The sequence below is a fragment of the Heterodontus francisci genome, unplaced genomic scaffold (genome assembly GCF_036365525.1).
Source record: "Heterodontus francisci isolate sHetFra1 unplaced genomic scaffold, sHetFra1.hap1 HAP1_SCAFFOLD_634, whole genome shotgun sequence".
NCBI lineage: Eukaryota > Metazoa > Chordata > Chondrichthyes > Heterodontiformes > Heterodontidae > Heterodontus > Heterodontus francisci.
Window position 1 is genome coordinate 161,005 of NW_027141767.1, and position 23,857 is coordinate 184,861.

A 23,857-nucleotide genomic window follows, 5' to 3' on the forward strand; every position below is an offset into this window, starting at 1 on the left:
TCAGTAACACAGAGTCTCACTGTCCTGTAAACACCAATACTCAGTAACACAGAGTCTCACTGTCCTGTAAACACCAATACTCAGTAACACAGAGTCTCACTGTCCTATAAACACCAATACTCAGTAACACAGAGTCTCACTGTCCTGTAAACACCAATACTCAGTAACACAGAGTCTCACTGTCCGATAAACACCAATACTCAGTAACACAGAGTCTCACTGTCCGATAAACACCAATACTCAGTAACACAGAGTCTCACTGTCCGATAAACACCAATACTCAGTAACACAGAGTCTCACTGTCCTGTAAACACCAATACTCAGTAACACAGAGTCTCACTGTCCTGTAAACACCAATACTCAATAACACAGAGTCTCACTGTCCTATAAACACCAATACTCAGTAACACAGAGTCTCACTGTCCTATAAACACCAATACTCAGTAACACAGAGTCTCACTGTCCGATAAACACCAATACTCAGTAACACAGAGTCTCACTGTCCTATAAACACCAATACTCAGTAACACAGAGTCTCACTGTCCTATAAACACCAATACTCAGTAACACAGAGTCTCACTGTCCGATAAACACCAATACTCAGTAACACAGAGTCTCACTGTCCTGTAAACACCAATACTCAGTAACACAGAGTCTCACTGTCCTGTAAACACCAATACTCAGTAACACAGAGTCTCACTGTCCTATAAACCCCAATACTCAGTAACACAGAGTCACACTGTCCTATAAACACCAATACTCAGTAACACAGAGTCTCACTGTCCTGTAAACCCCAATACTCAGTAACACAGAGTCTCACTGTCCTATAAACACCAATACTCAGTAACACAGAGTCTCACTGTCCTATAAACACCAATACTCAGTAACACAGAGTCTCACTGTCCTATAAACACCAATACTCAGTAACACAGAGTCTCACTGTCCTATAAACACCAATACTCAGTAACACAGAGTCTCACTGTCCTGCAAACACCAATACTCAGTAACACAGAGTCTCACTGTCCGATAAACACCAATACTCAGTAACACAGAGTCTCACTGTCCTATAAACACCAATACTCAGTAACACAGAGTCTCACTGTCCTATAAACACCAATACTCAGTAACACAGAGTCTCACTGTCCTGTAAACACCAATACTCAGTAACACAGAGTCTCACTGTCCGATAAACACCAATACTCAGTAACACAGAGTCTCACTGTCCTATAAACACCAATACTCAGTGACACAGAGTCTCACTGTCCGATAAACACCAATACTCAGTAACACAGAGTCTCACTGTCCGATAAACACCAATACTCAGTGACACAGAGTCTCACTGTCCGATAAACACCAATACTCAGTAACACAGAGTCTCACTGTCCTGTAAACACCAATACTCAGTAACACAGAGTCTCACTGTCCGATAAACACCAATACTCAGTAACACAGAGTCTCACTGTCCTATAAACCCCAATACTCAGTAACACAGAGTCTCACTGTCCTATAAACCCCAATACTCAATAACACAGAGTCTCACTGTCCTATAAACACCAATACTCAGTAACACAGAGTCTCACTGTCCTATAAACACCAATACTCAGTAACACAGAGTCTCACTGTCCTATAAACCCCAATACTCAATAACACAGAGTCTCACTGTCCGATAAACACCAATACTCAGTAACACAGAGTCTCACTGTCCGATAAACACCAATACTCAGTAACACAGAGTCTCACTGTCCGATAAACACCAATACTCAGTAACACAGAGTCTCACTGTCCTGTAAACACCAATACTCAGTAACACAGAGTCTCACTGTCCTGTAAACCCCAAAACTCAGTAACACAGAGTCTCACTGTCCTGTAAACACCAATACTCAATAACACAGAGTCTCACTGTCCGATAAACACCAATACTCAGTAACACAGAGTGTCACTGTCCTGTAAACACCAATACGCAGTAACACAGAGTCTCACTGTCCAATAAACACCAATACTCAGTAACACAGAGTCTCACTGTCCTATAAACCCCAATACTCAGTAACACAGAGTCTCACTGTCCTGTAAACCCCAATACTCAGTAACACAGAGTCTCACTGTCCTGTAAACCCCAATACTCAGTAACACAGAGTCTCACTGTCCTGTAAACCCCAATACTCAGTAACACAGAGTCTCACTGTCCTGTAAACCCCAATACTCAGTAACACAGAGTCTCACTGTCCTGTAAACCCCAATACTCAGTAACACAGAGTCTCACTGTCCTATAAACCCCAATACTCAGTAACACAGAGTCTCACTGTCCTGTAAACCCCAATACTCAGTAACACAGAGTCTCACTGTCCTATAAACACCAATACTCAGTAACACAGAGTCTCACTGTCCTGTAAACCCCAATACTCAGTAACACAGAGTCTCACTGTCCTATAAACACCAATACTCAGTAACACAGAGTCTCACTGTCCTGTAAACCCCAATACTCAGTAACACAGAGTCTCACTGTCCTATAAACACCAATACTCAGTAACACAGAGTCTCACTGTCCTGTAAACCCCAATACTCAGTAACACAGAGTCTCACTGTCCTGTAAACCCCAATACTCAGTAACACAGAGTCTCACTGTCCTGTAAACCCCAATACTCAGTAACACAGAGTCTCACTGTCCTGTAAACCCCAATACTCAGTAACACAGAGTCTCACTGTCCTGTAAACCAGAATACTCAGTAACACAGAGTCTCACTGTCCTATAAACCCCAATACTCAGTAACACAGAGTCTCACTGTCCTGTAAACCCCAATACTCAGTAACACAGAGTCTCACTGTCCTGTAAATCCCAATACTCAGTAACACAGAGTCTCACTGTCCTATAAACCCCAATACTCAGTAACACAGAGTCTCACTGTCCTGTAAACCCCAATACTCAGTAACACAGAGTCTCACTGTCCTGTAAATCCCAATACTCAGTAACACAGAGTCTCACTGTCCTGTAAACCCCAATACTCAGTAACACAGAGTCTCACTGTCCGATAAACACCAATACTCAGTAACACAGAGTCTCACTGTCCTGTAAACCCCAATACTCAGTAACACAGAGTCTCACTGTCCTGTGAACACCAATACTCAGTAACACAGAGTCTCACTGTCCTATAAACACGAATACTCAGTAACACAGAATCTCACTGTCCTGTAAACCCCAATACTCAGTAACACAGAGTCTCACTGTCCTGTAAACCCCAATACTCAGTAACACAGAGTCTCACTGTCCTATAAACACCAATACTCAGTAACACAGAGTCTCACTGTCCTATAAACACCAATACTCAGTAACACAGAGTCTCACTGTCCTATAAACACCAATACTCAGTAACACAGAGTCTCACTGTCCTATAAACACCAATACTCAGTAACACAGAGTCTCACTGTCCTGTAAACCCCAATACTCAGTAACACAGAGTCTCACTGTCCTGTAAACCCCAATACTCAGTAACACAGAGTCTCACTGTCCTGTAAACCCCAATACTCAGTAACACAGAGTCTCACTGTCCTATAAACACCAATACTCAGTAACACAGAGTCTCACTGTCCTGTAAACACCAATACTCAGTAACACAGAGTCTCACTGTCCTGTAAATCCCAATACTCAGTAACACAGAGTCTCACTGTCCTGTAAACCCCAATACTCAGTAACACAGAGTCTCACTGTCCTATAAACACCAATACTCAGTAACACAGAGTCTCACTGTCCTATAAACACCAATACTCAGTAACACAGAGTCTCACTGTCCGATAAACACCAATACTCAATAACACAGAGTCTCACTGTCCGATAAACACCAATACTCAGTAACACAGAGTCTCACTGTCCTATAAACACCAATACTCAGTAACACAGAGTCTCACTGTCCGATAAACACCAATACTCAGTAACACAGAGTCTCACTGTCCTGTAAATCCCAATACTCAGTAACACAGAGTCTCACTGTCCTATAAACACGAATACTCAGTAACACAGAATCTCACTGTCCTGTAAACCCCAATACTCAGTAACACAGAATCTCACTGTCCTGTAAACCCCAATACTCAGTAACACAGAGTCTCACTGTCCTATAAACACCAATACTCAGTAACACAGAGTCTCACTGTCCTATAAACACCAATACTCAGTAACACAGAGTCTCACTGTCCTATAAACACCAATACTCAGTAACACAGAGTCTCACTGTCCTGTAAACCCCAATACTCAGTAACACAGAGTCTCACTGTCCTGTAAACCCCAATACTCAGTAACACAGAGTCTCACTGTCCTGTAAACCCCAATACTCAGTAACACAGAGTCTCACTGTCCTGTAAACCCCAATACTCAGTAACACAGAGTCTCACAGTCCTATAAACACCAATACTCAGTAACACAGAGTCTCACTGTCCTATAAACACCAAAACTCAGTAACACAGAGTCTCACTGTCCTGTAAACCCCAATACTCAGTAACACAGAGTCTCACTGTCCTATAAACACCAATACTCAGTAACACAGAGTCTCACTGTCCTATAAACACCAATACTCAGTAACACAGAGTCTCACTGTCCTATAAACACCAATACTCAGTAACACAGAGTCTCACTGTCCTATAAACACCAATACTCAGTAACACAGAGTCTCACTGTCCTATAAACACCAATACTCAGTAACACAGAGTCTCACTGTCCGATAAACACCAATACTCAATAACACAGAGTCTCACTGTCCTGTAAATCCCAATACTCAGTAACACAGAGTCTCACTGTCCTATAAACCCCAATACTCAGTAACACAGAGTCTCACTGTCCTGTAAACACCAATACTCAGTAACACAGAGTCTCACTGTCCTGTAAATCCCAATACTCAGTAACACAGAGTCTCACTGTCCAGTAAACCCCAATACTCAGTAACACAGAGTCTCACTTTCCTATAAACACCAATACTCAGTAACACAGAGTCTCACTGTCCTGTAAACCCCAATACTCAGTAACACAGAGTCTCACTGTCCTATAAACACCAATACTCAGTAACACAGAGTCTCACTGTCCTATAAACACCAATACTCAGTAACACAGAGTCTCACTGTCCTATAAACACCAATACTCAGTAACACAGAGTCTCACTGTCCTATAAACACAAATACTCAGTAACACAGAGTCTCACTGTCCTATGAACACCAATACTCAGTAACACAGAGTCTCACTGTCCTATAAACACCAATACTCAGTAACACAGAGTCTCACTGTCCTATAAACACCAATACTCAGTAACACAGAGTCTCACTGTCCGATAAACACCAATACTCAGTAACACAGAGTCTCACTGTCCTATAAACACCAATACTCAGTAACACAGAGTCTCACTGTCCTGTAAACACCAATACTCAGTAACACAGAGTCTCACTGTCCTATAAACACCAATACTCAGTAACACAGAGTCTCACTGTCCTATAAACACCAATACTCAATAACACAGAGTCTCACTGTCCTGTAAACCCCAATACTCAGTAACACAGAGTCTCACTGTCCTATAAACACCAATACTCAGTAACACAGAGTCTCACTGTCCTATAAACACCAATACTCAGTAACACAGAGTCTCACTGTCCGATAAACACCAATACTCAATAACACAGAGTCTCACTGTCCGATAAACACCAATACTCAGTAACACAGAGTCTCACTGTCCTATAAACACCAATACTCAGTAACACAGAGTCTCACTGTCCGATAAACACCAATACTCAGTAACACAGAGTCTCACTGTCCGATAAACACCAATACTCAGTAACACAGAGTCTCACTGTCCTATAAACACCAATACTCAGTAACACAGAGTCTCAATGTCCGATAAACACCAATACTCAGTAACACAGAGTCTCACTGTCCTATAAACACCAATACTCAGTAACACAGAGTCTCACTGTCCGATAAACACCAATACTCAGTAACACAGAGTCTCACTGTCCGATAAACACCAATACTCAGTAACACAGAGTCTCACTGTCCTGTAAATCCCAATACTCAGTAACACAGAGTCTCACTGTCCTATAAACCCCAATACTCAGTAACACAGAGTCTCACTGTCCTGTAAACCCCAATACTCAGTAACACAGAGTCTCACTGTCCTATAAACACCAATACTCAGTAACACAGAGTCTCACTGTCCTGTAAACACCAATACTCAGTAACACAGAGTCTCACTGTCCTGTAAACACCAATACTCAGTAACACAGAGTCTCACTGTCCTATAAACACCAATACCCAGTAACACAGAGTCTCACTGTCCTGTAAACACCAATACTCAGTAACACAGAGTCTCACTGTCCTGTAAACACCAATACTCAGTAACACAGAGTCTCACTGTCCTGTAAACACCAATACTCAGTAACACAGAGTCTCACTGTCCTGTAAACACCAATACTCAGTAACACAGAGTCTCACTGTCCTGTAAACACCAATACTCAGTAACACAGAGTCTCACTGTCCGATAAACACCAATACTCAGTAACACAGAGTCTCACTGTCCTGTAAACACCAATACTCAGTAACACAGAGTCTCACTGTCCTATAAACACCAATACTCAGTGACACAGAGTCTCACTGTCCTGTAAACACCAATACTCAGTAACACAGAGTCTCACTGTCCTATAAACCCCAATACTCAGTGACACAGAGTCTCACTGTCCTGTAAACACCAATACTCAGTAACACAGAGTCTCACTGTCCTATAAACCCCAATACTCAGTGACACAGAGTCTCACTGTCCTATAAACACCAATACTCAGTAACACAGAGTCTCACTGTCCTATAAACACCAATACTCAGTAACACAGAGTCTCACTGTCCTATAAACACCAATACTCAGTAACACAGAGTCTCACTGTCCTATAAACACCAATACTCAGTAACACAGAGTCTCACTGTCCTATAAACACCAATACTCAGTAACACAGAGTCTCACTGTCCTATAAACACCAATACTCAGTAACAGAGTCTCACTGTCCTGCAAACACCAATACTTAGTAACACAGAGTCTCACTGTCCTATAAACACCAATACTCAGTAACACAGACTCTCACTGTCCTGTAAACACCAATACTCAGTAATACAGAGTCTCACTGTCCTATAAACACCAATACTCAGTAACACAGAATCTCACTGTCCTGTAAACCCCAATACTCAGTAACACAGAGTCTCACTGTCCTATAAACACCAATACTCAGTAACACAGAATCTCACAGTCCTGTAAACCCCAATACTCAGTAACACAGAGTCTCACTGTCCTATAAACACCAATACTCAGGAACACAGAGTCTCACTGTCCTGTAAACCCCAATACTCAGTAACACAGAGTCTCACTGTCCTATAAACACCAATACTCAGTAACACAGAGTCTCACTGTCCTATAAACACCAATACTCAGTAACACAGAGTCTCACTGTCCTATAAACACCAATACTCAGTAACACAGAGTCTCACTGTCCTGTAAACCCCAATACTCAGTAACACAGAGTCTCACTGTCCTATAAACACCAATACTCAGTAACACAGAGTCTCACTGTCCTATAAACACCAATACTCAGTAACACAGAGTCTCACTGTCCTATAAACACCAATACTCAGTAACACAGAGTCTCACTGTCCGAGAAACACCAATACTCAGTAACACAGAGTCTCACTGTCCTGTAAACACCAATACTCAGTAACACAGAGTGTCACTGTCCTGTAAACACCAATACTCAGTAACACAGAGTCTCACTGTCCTATAAACACCAATACTCAGTAACACAGAGTCTCACTGTCCTGCAAACACCAATACTCAGTAACAGAGTCTCACTGTCCTGTAAACACCAATACTCAGTAACACAGAGTCTCACTGTCCTATAAACACCAATACTCAGTAACACAGAGTCTCACTGTCCTATAAACCCCAATACTCAGTAACACAGAGTCTCACTGTCCTATAAACACCAATACTCAGTAACACAGATCTCAATGTCCAGTAAACACCAATACTCAGTAACACAGAGTCTCACTGTCCTGTAAACCCCAATACTCAGTAACACAGAGTCTCACTGTCCTATAAACACCAATACTCAGTAACACAGAGTCTCACTGTCCTATAAACACCAATACTCAGTAACACAGAGTCTTACTGTCCTATAAACACCAATACTCAGTAACACAGAGTCTCACTGTCCTATAAACACCAATACTCAGTAACACAGAGTCTCACTGTCCTGTAAACACCAATACTCAGTAACACAGAGTCTCACTGTCCTGTAAACATCATTACTCAGTAACACAGAGTCTCACTGTCCTAGAAATCCCAATACTCAGGAACACAGAGTCTCACTGTCCGATAAACACCAATACTCAGTAACACAGAGTATCACTGTCCTATAAACACCAATACTCAGTAACAGAGTCTCACTGTCCTGTAAACACCAATACTCAGTAACACAGAGTCACACTGTCCTGTAATCCCCAATACTCAGTAACACAGAGTCACACTGTCCTATAAAAACCAATACTCAGTGACACAGAGTCTCACTGTCCTGTAAACACCAATACTCAGTAACACAGAGTCTCACTGTCCTGTAAACACCAATACTCAGTAACACAGAGTCTCACTGTCCTGCAAACACCAATACTCAGTAACACAGAGTCTCACTGTCCTATAAACACCAATACTCAGTAACACAGAGTCTCACTGTCCTGTAAACACCAATACTCAGTAACACAGAGTCTCACTGTCCTATTAACCCCAATACTCAGTAACACAGAGTCTCACTGTCCCATAAACACCAATACTCAGTAACACAGAGTCTCACTGTCCTGTAAACAACAATACTCAGTAACAGAGTCTCACTGTCCTGTAAACCCCAATACTCAGTAACACAGAGTCACACTGTCCAATAAACACCAATACTCAGTAACACAGAGTCTCACTGTCCTATAAACACCAATACTCAGTAACACAGAGTCTCACTGTCCTATAAACACCAATACTCAGTAACACAGAGTCTCACTGTCCTATAAACACCAATACTCAGTAACACAGAGTCTCACTGTCCTATAAACCCCAATACTCAGTAACACAGAGTCTCACTGTCCTGTAAACACCAATACTCAGTGACACAGAGTCTCACTGTCCTATAAACCCCAATACTCAGTAACACAGAGTCTCACTGTCCTATAAACACCAATACTCAGTAACACAGAGTCTCACTGTCCTGTAAACACCAATACTCAGTAACACAGAGTCTCACTGTCCTGTAAACACCAATACTCAGTAACACAGAGTCTCACTGTCCTATAAACCCCAATACTCAGTAACACAGAGTCTCACTGTCCTATAAACACCAATACTCAGTAACACAGAGTCTCACTGTCCTATAAACACCAATACTCAGTAACACAGAGTCTCACTGTCCTATAAACACCAATACTCAGTAACACAGAGTCTCACTGTCCGATAAACACCAATACTCAGTAACACAGAGTCTCACTGTCCTATAAACACCAATACTCAGTAACACAGAGTCTCACTGTCCTATAAACACCAATACTCAGTAACAGAGTCTCACTGTCCTGCAAACACCAATACTTAGTAACACAGAGTCTCACTGTCCTATAAACACCAATACTCAGTAACACAGACTCTCACTGTCCTGTAAACACCAATACTCAGTAATACAGAGTCTCACTGTCCTATAAACACCAATACTCAGTAACACAGAATCTCACTGTCCTGTAAACCCCAATACTCAGTAACACAGAGTCTCACTGTCCTATAAACACCAATACTCAGTAACACAGAATCTCACTGTCCTGTAAACCCCAATACTCAGTAACACAGAGTCTCACTGTCCTATAAACACCAATACTCAGGAACACAGAGTCTCACTGTCCTGTAAACCCCAATACTCAGTAACACAGAGTCTCACTGTCCTATAAACACCAATACTCAGTAACACAGAGTCTCACTGTCCTATAAACACCAATACTCAGTAACACAGAGTCTCACTGTCCTATAAACACCAATACTCAGTAACACAGAGTCTCACTGTCCTGTAAACCCCAATACTCAGTAACACAGAGTCTCACTGTCCTATAAACACCAATACTCAGTAACACAGAGTCTCACTGTCCTATAAACACCAATACTCAGTAACACAGAGTCTCACTGTCCTATAAACACCAATACTCAGTAACACAGAGTCTCACTGTCCGAAAAACACCAATACTCAGTAACACAGAGTCTCACTGTCCTGTAAACACCAATACTCAGTAACACAGAGTGTCACTGTCCTGTAAACACCAATACTCAGTAACACAGAGTCTCACTGTCCTATAAACACCAATACTCAGTAACACAGAGTCTCACTGTCCTGCAAACACCAATACTCAGTAACAGAGTCTCACTGTCCTGTAAACACCAATACTCAGTAACACAGAGTCTCACTGTCCTATAAACACCAATACTCAGTAACACAGAGTCTCACTGTCCTATAAACCCCAATACTCAGTAACACAGAGTCTCACTGTCCTATAAACACCAATACTCAGTAACACAGAGTCTCAATGTCCAGTAAACACCAATACTCAGTAACACAGAGTCTCACTGTCCTGTAAACCCCAATACTCAGTAACACAGAGTCTCACTGTCCTATAAACACCAATACTCAGTAACACAGAGTCTCACTGTCCTATAAACACCAATACTCAGTAACACAGAGTCTTACTGTCCTATAAACACCAATACTCAGTAACACAGAGTCTCACTGTCCTATAAACACCAATACTCAGTAACACAGAGTCTCACTGTCCTGTAAACACCAATACTCAGTAACACAGAGTCTCACTGTCCTGTAAACATCATTACTCAGTAACACAGAGTCTCACTGTCCTAGAAATCCCAATACTCAGGAACACAGAGTCTCACTGTCCGATAAACACCAATACTCAGTAACACAGAGTATCACTGTCCTATTAACCCCAATACTCAGTAACACAGAGTCTCACTGTCCCATAAACACCAATACTCAGTAACACAGAGTCTCACTGTCCTGTAAACAACAATACTCAGTAACAGAGTCTCACTGTCCTGTAAACCCCAATACTCAGTAACACAGAGTCACACTGTCCTATAAACACCAATACTCAGTAACACAGAGTCTCACTGTCCTGCAAACACCAATACTCAGTAACAGAGTCTCACTGTCCTGTAAACACCAATACTCAGTAACACAGAGTCTCACTGTCCTATAAACACCAATACTCAGTAACACAGAGTCTCACTGTCCTATAAACCCCAATACTCAGTAACACAGAGTCTCACTGTCCTATAAACACCAATACTCAGTAACACAGAGTCTCAATGTCCAGTAAACACCAATACTCAGTAACACAGAGTCTCACTGTCCTGTAAACCCCAATACTCAGTAACACAGAGTCTCACTGTCCTATAAACACCAATACTCAGTAACACAGAGTCTCACTGTCCTATAAACACCAATACTCAGTAACACAGAGTCTTACTGTCCTATAAACACCAATACTCAGTAACACAGAGTCTCACTGTCCTATAAACACCAATACTCAGTAACACAGAGTCTCACTGTCCTGTAAACACCAATACTCAGTAACACAGAGTCTCACTGTCCTGTAAACATCATTACTCAGTAACACAGAGTCTCACTGTCCTAGAAATCCCAATACTCAGGAACACAGAGTCTCACTGTCCGATAAACACCAATACTCAGTAACACAGAGTATCACTGTCCTATAAACACCAATACTCAGTAACAGAGTCTCACTGTCCTGTAAACACCAATACTCAGTAACACAGAGTCACACTGTCCTGTAATCCCCAATACTCAGTAACACAGAGTCACACTGTCCTATAAAAACCAATACTCAGTGACACAGAGTCTCACTGTCCTGTAAACACCAATACTCAGTAACACAGAGTCTCACTGTCCTGTAAACACCAATACTCAGTAACACAGAGTCTCACTGTCCTGCAAACACCAATACTCAGTAACACAGAGTCTCACTGTCCTATAAACACCAATACTCAGTAACACAGAGTCTCACTGTCCTGTAAACACCAATACTCAGTAACACAGAGTCTCACTGTCCTATTAACCCCAATACTCAGTAACACAGAGTCTCACTGTCCCATAAACACCAATACTCAGTAACACAGAGTCTCACTGTCCTGTAAACAACAATACTCAGTAACAGAGTCTCACTGTCCTGTAAACCCCAATACTCAGTAACACAGAGTCACACTGTCCAATAAACACCAATACTCAGTAACACAGAGTCTCACTGTCCTATAAACACCAATACTCAGTAACACAGAGTCTCACTGTCCTATAAACACCAATACTCAGTAACACAGAGTCTCACTGTCCTATAAACACCAATACTCAGTAACACAGAGTCTCACTGTCCTATAAACCCCAATACTCAGTAACACAGAGTCTCACTGTCCTGTAAACACCAATACTCAGTGACACAGAGTCTCACTGTCCTATAAACCCCAATACTCAGTAACACAGAGTCTCACTGTCCTATAAACACCAATACTCAGTAACACAGAGTCTCACTGTCCTGTAAACACCAATACTCAGTAACACAGAGTCTCACTGTCCTGTAAACACCAATACTCAGTAACACAGAGTCTCACTGTCCTATAAACCCCAATACTCAGTAACACAGAGTCTCACTGTCCTATAAACACCAATACTCAGTAACACAGAGTCTCACTGTCCTATAAACACCAATACTCAGTAACACAGAGTCTCACTGTCCTATAAACACCAATACTCAGTAACACAGAGTCTCACTGTCCGATAAACACCAATACTCAGTAACACAGAGTCTCACTGTCCTATAAACACCAATACTCAGTAACACAGAGTCTCACTGTCCTATAAACACCAATACTCAGTAACAGAGTCTCACTGTCCTGCAAACACCAATACTTAGTAACACAGAGTCTCACTGTCCTATAAACACCAATACTCAGTAACACAGACTCTCACTGTCCTGTAAACACCAATACTCAGTAATACAGAGTCTCACTGTCCTATAAACACCAATACTCAGTAACACAGAATCTCACTGTCCTGTAAACCCCAATACTCAGTAACACAGAGTCTCACTGTCCTATAAACACCAATACTCAGTAACACAGAATCGCACTGTCCTGTAAACCCCAATACTCAGTAACACAGAGTCTCACTGTCCTATAAACACCAATACTCAGGAACACAGAGTCTCACTGTCCTGTAAACCCCAATACTCAGTAACACAGAGTCTCACTGTCCTATAAACACCAATACTCAGTAACACAGAGTCTCACTGTCCTATAAACACCAATACTCAGTAACACAGAGTCTCACTGTCCTATAAACACCAATACTCAGTAACACAGAGTCTCACTGTCCTGTAAACCCCAATACTCAGTAACACAGAGTCTCACTGTCCTATAAACACCAATACTCAGTAACACAGAGTCTCACTGTCCTATAAACACCAATACTCAGTAACACAGAGTCTCACTGTCCTATAAACACCAATACTCAGTAACACAGAGTCTCACTGTCCGAGAAACACCAATACTCAGTAACACAGAGTCTCACTGTCCTGTAAACACCAATACTCAGTAACACAGAGTGTCACTGTCCTGTAAACACCAATACTCAGTAACACAGAGTCTCACTGTCCTATAAACACCAATACTCAGTAACACAGAGTCTCACTGTCCTGCAAACACCAATACTCAGTAACAGAGTCTCACTGTCCTGTAAACACCAATACTCAGTAACACAGAGTCTCACTGTCCTATAAACACCAATACTCAGTAACACAGAGTCTCACTGTCCTATAAACCCCAATACTCAGTAACACAGAGTCTCACTGTCCTATAAACACCAATACTCAGTAACACAGAGTCTCACTGTCCTATAAACACCAATACTCAGTAACACAGAGTCTCACTGTCCGAAAAACACCAATACTCAGTAACACAGAGTCTCACTGTCCTGTAAACACCAATACTCAGTAACACAGAGTGTCACTGTCCTGTAAACACCAATACTCAGTAACACAGAGTCTCACTGTCCTATAAACACCAATACTCAGTAACACAGAGTCTCACTGTCCTGCAAACACCAATACTCAGTAACAGAGTCTCACTGTCCTGTAAACACCAATACTCAGTAACACAGAGTCTCACTGTCCTATAAACACCAATACTCAGTAACACAGAGTCTCACTGTCCTATAAACCCCAATACTCAGTAACACAGAGTCTCACTGTCCTATAAACACCAATACTCAGTAACACAGAGTCTCAATGTCCAGTAAACACCAATACTCAGTAACACAGAGTCTCACTGTCCTGTAAACCCCAATACTCAGTAACACAGAGTCTCACTGTCCTATAAACACCAATACTCAGTAACACAGAGTCTCACTGTCCTATAAACACCAATACTCAGTAACACAGAGTCTTACTGTCCTATAAACACCAATACTCAGTAACACAGAGTCTCACTGTCCTATAAACACCAATACTCAGTAACACAGAGTCTCACTGTCCTGTAAACACCAATACTCAGTAACACAGAGTCTCACTGTCCTGTAAACATCATTACTCAGTAACACAGAGTCTCACTGTCCTAGAAATCCCAATACTCAGGAACACAGAGTCTCACTGTCCGATAAACACCAATACTCAGTAACACAGAGTATCACTGTCCTATTAACCCCAATACTCAGTAACACAGAGTCTCACTGTCCCATAAACACCAATACTCAGTAACACAGAGTCTCACTGTCCTGTAAACAACAATACTCAGTAACAGAGTCTCACTGTCCTGTAAACCCCAATACTCAGTAACACAGAGTCACACTGTCCAATAAACACCAATACTCAGTAACACAGAGTCTCACTGTCCTATAAACACCAATACTCAGTAACACAGAGTCTCACTGTCCTGCAAACACCAATACTCAGTAACAGAGTCTCACTGTCCTGTAAACACCAATACTCAGTAACACAGAGTCTCACTGTCCTATAAACACCAATACTCAGTAACACAGAGTCTCACTGTCCTATAAACCCCAATACTCAGTAACACAGAGTCTCACTGTCCTATAAACACCAATACTCAGTAACACAGAGTCTCAATGTCCAGTAAACACCAATACTCAGTAACACAGAGTCTCACTGTCCTGTAAACCCCAATACTCAGTAACACAGAGTCTCACTGTCCTATAAACACCAATACTCAGTAACACAGAGTCTCACTGTCCTATAAACACCAATACTCAGTAACACAGAGTCTTACTGTCCTATAAACACCAATACTCAGTAACACAGAGTCTCACTGTCCTATAAACACCAATACTCAGTAACACAGAGTCTCACTGTCCTGTAAACACCAATACTCAGTAACACAGAGTCTCACTGTCCTGTAAACATCATTACTCAGTAACACAGAGTCTCACTGTCCTAGAAATCCCAATACTCAGGAACACAGAGTCTCACTGTCCGATAAACACCAATACTCAGTAACACAGAGTATCACTGTCCTATAAACACCAATACTCAGTAACAGAGTCTCACTGTCCTGTAAACACCAATACTCAGTAACACAGAGTCACACTGTCCTGTAATCCCCAATACTCAGTAACACAGAGTCACACTGTCCTATAAAAACCAATACTCAGTGACACAGAGTCTCACTGTCCTGTAAACACCAATACTCAGTAACACAGAGTCTCACTGTCCTGTAAACACCAATACTCAGTAACACAGAGTCTCACTGTCCTGCAAACACCAATACTCAGTAACACAGAGTCTCACTGTCCTATAAACACCAATACTCAGTAACACAGAGTCTCACTGTCCTGTAAACACCAATACTCAGTAACACAGAGTCTCACTGTCCTATTAACCCCAATACTCAGTAACACAGAGTCTCACTGTCCCATAAACACCAATACTCAGTAACACAGAGTCTCACTGTCCTGTAAACAACAATACTCAGTAACAGAGTCTCACTGTCCTGTAAACCCCAATACTCAGTAACACAGAGTCACACTGTCCAATAAACACCAATACTCAGTAACACAGAGTCTCACTGTCCTATAAACACCAATACTCAGTAACACAGAGTCTCACTGTCCTATAAACACCAATACTCAGTAACACAGAGTCTCACTGTCCTATAAACACCAATACTCAGTAACACAGAGTCTCACTGTCCTATAAACCCCAATACTCAGTAACACAGAGTCTCACTGTCCTGTAAACACCAATACTCAGTGACACAGAGTCTCACTGTCCTATAAACCCCAATACTCAGTAACACAGAGTCTCACTGTCCTATAAACACCAATACTCAGTAACACAGAGTCTCACTGTCCTGTAAACACCAATACTCAGTAACACAGAGTCTCACTGTCCTGTAAACACCAATACTCAGTAACACAGAGTCTCACTGTCCTATAAACCCCAATACTCAGTAACACAGAGTCTCACTGTCCTATAAACACCAATACTCAGTAACACAGAGTCTCACTGTCCTATAAACACCAATACTCAGTAACACAGAGTCTCACTGTCCTATAAACACCAATACTCAGTAACACAGAGTCTCACTGTCCGATAAACACCAATACTCAGTAACACAGAGTCTCACTGTCCTATAAACACCAATACTCAGTAACACAGAGTCTCACTGTCCTATAAACACCAATACTCAGTAACAGAGTCTCACTGTCCTGCAAACACCAATACTTAGTAACACAGAGTCTCACTGTCCTATAAACACCAATACTCAGTAACACAGAATCTCACTGTCCTGTAAACACCAATACTCAGTAATACAGAGTCTCACTGTCCTATAAACACCAATACTCAGTAACACAGAATCTCACTGTCCTGTAAACCCCAATACTCAGTAACACAGAGTCTCACTGTCCTATAAACACCAATACTCAGTAACACAGAATCGCACTGTCCTGTAAACCCCAATACTCAGTAACACAGAGTCTCACTGTCCTATAAACACCAATACTCAGGAACACAGAGTCTCACTGTCCTGTAAACCCCAATACTCAGTAACACAGAGTCTCACTGTCCTATAAACACCAATACTCAGTAACACAGAGTCTCACTGTCCTATAAACACCAATACTCAGTAACACAGAGTCTCACTGTCCTATAAACACCAATACTCAGTAACACAGAGTCTCACTGTCCTGTAAACCCCAATACTCAGTAACACAGAGTCTCACTGTCCTATAAACACCAATACTCAGTAACACAGAGTCTCACTGTCCTATAAACACCAATACTCAGTAACACAGAGTCTCACTGTCCTATAAACACCAATACTCAGTAACACAGAGTCTCACTGTCCGAGAAACACCAATACTCAGTAACACAGAGTCTCACTGTCCTGTAAACACCAATACTCAGTAACACAGAGTGTCACTGTCCTGTAAACACCAATACTCAGTAACACAGAGTCTCACTGTCCTATAAACACCAATACTCAGTAACACAGAGTCTCACTGTCCTGCAAACACCAATACTCAGTAACAGAGTCTCACTGTCCTGTAAACACCAATACTCAGTAACACAGAGTCTCACTGTCCTATAAACACCAATACTCAGTAACACAGAGTCTCACTGTCCTATAAACCCCAATACTCAGTAACACAGAGTCTCACTGTCCTATAAACACCAATACTCAGTAACACAGAGTCTCAATGTCCAGTAAACACCAATACTCAGTAACACAGAGTCTCACTGTCCTGTAAACCCCAATACTCAGTAACACAGAGTCTCACTGTCCTATAAACACCAATACTCAGTAACACAGAGTCTCACTGTCCTATAAACACCAATACTCAGTAACACAGAGTCTTACTGTCCTATAAACACCAATACTCAGTAACACAGAGTCTCACTGTCCTATAAACACCAATACTCAGTAACACAGAGTCTCACTGTCCTGTAAACACCAATACTCAGTAACACAGAGTCTCACTGTCCTGTAAACATCATTACTCAGTAACACAGAGTCTCACTGTCCTAGAAATCCCAATACTCAGGAACACAGAGTCTCACTGTCCGATAAACACCAATACTCAGTAACACAGAGTATCACTGTCCTATAAACACCAATACTCAGTAACACAGAGTCTCACTGTCCTGTAAACACCAATACTCAGTAACACAGAGTCTCACTGTCCTGTAAACACCAATACTCAGTAACACAGAGTATCACTGTCCTATAAACACCAATACTCAGTAACACAGAGTCTCACTGTCCTATAAACACCAATACTCAGTAACACAGAGTCTCACTGTCCTGTAAACACCAATACTCAGTAACACAGAGTCTCACTGTCCTATTAACCCCAATACTCAGTAACACAGAGTCTCACTGTCCCATAAACACCAATACTCAGTAACACAGAGTCTCACTGTCCTGTAAACAACAATACTCAGTAACAGAGTCTCACTGTCCTGTAAACCCCAATACTCAGTAACACAGAGTCACACTGTCCAATAAACACCAATACTCAGTAACACAGAGTCTCACTGTCCTATAAACACCAATACTCAGTAACACAGAGTCTCACTGTCCTATAAACACCAATACTCAGTAACACAGAGTCTCACTGTCCTATAAACACCAATACTCAGTAACACAGAGTCTCACTGTCCTATAAACCCCAATACTCAGTAACACAGAGTCTCACTGTCCTGTAAACACCAATACTCAGTGACACAGAGTCTCACTGTCCTATAAACCCCAATACTCAGTAACACAGAGTCTCACTGTCCTATAAACACCAATACTCAGTAACACAGAGTCTCACTGTCCTGTAAACACCAATACTCAGTAACACAGAGTCTCACTGTCCTGTAAACACCAATACTCAGTAACACAGAGTCTCACTGTCCTATAAACCCCAATACTCAGTAACACAGAGTCTCACTGTCCTATAAACACCAATACTCAGTAACACAGAGTCTCACTGTCCGAAAACACCAATACTCAGTAACACAGAGTCTCACTGTCCTATAAACACCAATACTCAGTAACACAGAGTCTCACTGTCCGATAAACACCAATACTCAGTAACACAGAGTCTCACTGTCCTATAAACACCAATACTCAGTAACACAGAATCTCACTGTCCAGTAAACACCAATACTCAGTAACACAGAGTCTCACTGTCCTGCAAACACCAATACTCAGAAACAGAGTCTCACTGTCCTATAAAAACCAATACTCAGTAACACAGAGTCTCACTGTCCTATAAACACCAATACTCAGTAACACAGAGTCTCACTGTCCTGCAAACACCAATACTCAGAAACAGAGTCTCACTGTCCTATAAAAACCAATACTCAGTAACACAGAGTCTCACTGTCCTATAAACACCAATACTCAGTAACACAGAGTCTCACTGTCCTGTAAACACCAATACTCAGTAACACAGAGTCTCACTGTCCTATAAACCCCAATACTCAGTAACACAGAGTCTCACTGTCCTGTAAACCCCAATACTCAGTAACACAGAGTCTCACTGTCCTATAAACACCAATACTCAGTAACACAGAGTCTCACTGTCCTGTAAACACCAATACTCAGTAACACAGAGTCTCACTGTCCTGTAAATCCCAATACTCAGTAACACAGAGTCTCACTGTCCAGTAAACCCCAATACTCAGTAACACAGAGTCTCACTTTCCTATAAACACCAATACTCAGTAACACAGAGTCTCACTGTCCTGTAAACCCCAATACTCAGTAACACAGAGTCTCACTGTCCTATAAACACCAATACTCAGTAACACAGAGTCTCACTGTCCTATAAACACCAATACTCAGTAACACAGAGTCTCACTGTCCTATAAACACCAATACTCAGTAACACAGAGTCTCACTGTCCTGTAAACCCCAATACTCAGTAACACAGAGTCTCACTGTCCAATAAACACCAATACTCAGTAACACAGAGTCTCACTGTCCTATAAACCCCAATACTCAGTAACACAGAGTCTCACTGTCCTGTAAACCCCAATACTCAGTAACACAGAGTCTCACTGTCCTGTAAACCCCAATACTCAGTAACACAGAGTCTCACTGTCCTGTAAACCCCAATACTCAGTAACACAGAGTCTCACTGTCCTGTAAACCCCAATACTCAGTAACACAGAGTCTCACTGTCCTGTAAACCCCAATACTCAGTAACACAGAGTCTCACTGTCCAGTAAACCCCAATACTCAGTAACACAGAGTCTCACTGTCCTGTAAACCCCAATACTCAGTAACACAGAGTCTCACTGTCCTATAAACACCAATACTCAGTAACACAGAGTCTCACTGTCCTGTAAACCCCAATACTCAGTAACACAGAGTCTCACTGTCCTATAAACACCAATACTCAGTAACACAGAGTCTCACTGTCCTGTAAACACCAATACTCAGTAACACAGAGTCTCACTGTCCTATAAACACCAATACTCAGTAACACAGAGTCTCACTGTCCTATAAACACCAATACTCAGTAACACAGAGTCTCACTGTCCTATAAACCCCAATACTCAGTAACACAGAGTCTCACTGTCCTGTAAACACCAATACTCAGTGACACAGAGTCTCACTGTCCTATAAACCCCAATACTCAGTAACACAGAGTCTCACTGTCCTATAAACACCAATACTCAGTAACACAGAGTCTCACTGTCCTGTAAACACCAATACTCAGTAACACAGAGTCTCACTGTCCTGTAAACACCAATACTCAGTAACACAGAGTCTCACTGTCCTATAAACCCCAATACTCAGTAACACAGAGTCTCACTGTCCTATAAACACCAATACTCAGTAACACAGAGTCTCACTGTCCTATAAACACCAATACTCAGTAACACAGAGTCTCACTGTCCTGTAAACACCAATACTCAGTAACACAGAGTCTCACTGTCCTATTAACCCCAATACTCAGTAACACAGAGTCTCACTGTCCCATAAACACCAATACTCAGTAACACAGAGTCTCACTGTCCTGTAAACAACAATACTCAGTAACAGAGTCTCACTGTCCTGTAAACCCCAATACTCAGTAACACAGAGTCACACTGTCCAATAAACACCAATACTCAGTAACACAGAGTCTCACTGTCCTATAAACACCAATACTCAGTAACACAGAGTCTCACTGTCCTATAAACACCAATACTCAGTAACACAGAGTCTCACTGTCCTATAAACACCAATACTCAGTAACACAGAGTCTCACTGTCCTATAAACCCCAATACTCAGTAACACAGAGTCTCACTGTCCTGTAAACACCAATACTCAGTGACACAGAGTCTCACTGTCCTATAAACCCCAATACTCAGTAACACAGAGTCTCACTGTCCTATAAACACCAATACTCAGTAACACAGAGTCTCACTGTCCTGTAAACACCAATACTCAGTAACACAGAGTCTCACTGTCCTGTAAACACCAATACTCAGTAACACAGAGTCTCACTGTCCTATAAACCCCAATACTCAGTAACACAGAGTCTCACTGTCCTATAAACACCAATACTCAGTAACACAGAGTCTCACTGTCCTATAAACACCAATACTCAGTAACACAGAGTCTCACTGTCCTATAAACACCAATACTCAGTAACACAGAGTCTCACTGTCCGATAAACACCAATACTCAGTAACACAGAGTCTCACTGTCCTATAAACACCAATACTCAGTAACACAGAGTCTCACTGTCCTATAAACACCAATACTCAGTAACAGAGTCTCACTGTCCTGCAAACACCAATACTTAGTAACACAGAGTCTCACTGTCCTATAAACACCAATACTCAGTAACACAGAATCTCACTGTCCTGTAAACACCAATACTCAGTAATACAGAGTCTCACTGTCCTATAAACACCAATACTCAGTAACACAGAATCTCACTGTCCTGTAAACCCCAATACTCAGTAACACAGAGTCTCACTGTCCTATAAACACCAATACTCAGTAACACAGAATCGCACTGTCCTGTAAACCCCAATACTCAGTAACACAGAGTCTCACTGTCCTATAAACACCAATACTCAGGAACACAGAGTCTCACTGTCCTGTAAACCCCAATACTCAGTAACACAGAGTCTCACTGTCCTATAAACACCAATACTCAGTAACACAGAGTCTCACTGTCCTATAAACACCAATACTCAGTAACACAGAGTCTCACTGTCCTATAAACACCAATACTCAGTAACACAGAGTCTCACTGTCCTGTAAACCCCAATACTCAGTAACACAGAGTCTCACTGTCCTATAAACACCAATACTCAGTAACACAGAGTCTCACTGTCCTATAAACACCAATACTCAGTAACACAGAGTCTCACTGTCCTATAAACACCAATACTCAGTAACACAGAGTCTCACTGTCCGAGAAACACCAATACTCAGTAACACAGAGTCTCACTGTCCTGTAAACACCAATACTCAGTAACACAGAGTGTCACTGTCCTGTAAACACCAATACTCAGTAACACAGAGTCTCACTGTCCTATAAACACCAATACTCAGTAACACAGAGTCTCACTGTCCTGCAAACACCAATACTCAGTAACAGAGTCTCACTGTCCTGTAAACACCAATACTCAGTAACACAGAGTCTCACTGTCCTATAAACACCAATACTCAGTAACACAGAGTCTCACTGTCCTATAAACCCCAATACTCAGTAACACAGAGTCTCACTGTCCTATAAACACCAATACTCAGTAACACAGAGTCTCAATGTCCAGTAAACACCAATACTCAGTAACACAGAGTCTCACTGTCCTGTAAACCCCAATACTCAGTAACACAGAGTCTCACTGTCCTATAAACACCAATACTCAGTAACACAGAGTCTCACTGTCCTATAAACACCAATACTCAGTAACACAGAGTCTTACTGTCCTATAAACACCAATACTCAGTAACACAGAGTCTCACTGTCCTATAAACACCAATACTCAGTAACACAGAGTCTCACTGTCCTGTAAACACCAATACTCAGTAACACAGAGTCTCACTGTCCTGTAAACATCATTACTCAGTAACACAGAGTCTCACTGTCCTAGAAATCCCAATACTCAGGAACACAGAGTCTCACTGTCCGATAAACACCAATACTCAGTAACACAGAGTATCACTGTCCTATAAACACCAATACTCAGTAACACAGAGTCTCACTGTCCTGTAAACACCAATACTCAGTAACACAGAGTCTCACTGTCCTGTAAACACCAATACTCAGTAACACAGAGTATCACTGTCCTATAAACACCAATACTCAGTAACACAGAGTCTCACTGTCCTATAAACACCAATACTCAGTAACACAGAGTCTCACTGTCCTGTAAACACCAATACTCAGTAACACAGAGTCTCACTGTCCTATTAACCCCAATACTCAGTAACACAGAGTCTCACTGTCCCATAAACACCAATACTCAGTAACACAGAGTCTCACTGTCCTGTAAACAACAATACTCAGTAACAGAGTCTCACTGTCCTGTAAACCCCAATACTCAGTAACACAGAGTCACACTGTCCAATAAACACCAATACTCAGTAACACAGAGTCTCACTGTCCTATAAACACCAATACTCAGTAACACAGAGTCTCACTGTCCTATAAACACCAATACTCAGTAACACAGAGTCTCACTGTCCTATAAACACCAATACTCAGTAACACAGAGTCTCACTGTCCTATAAA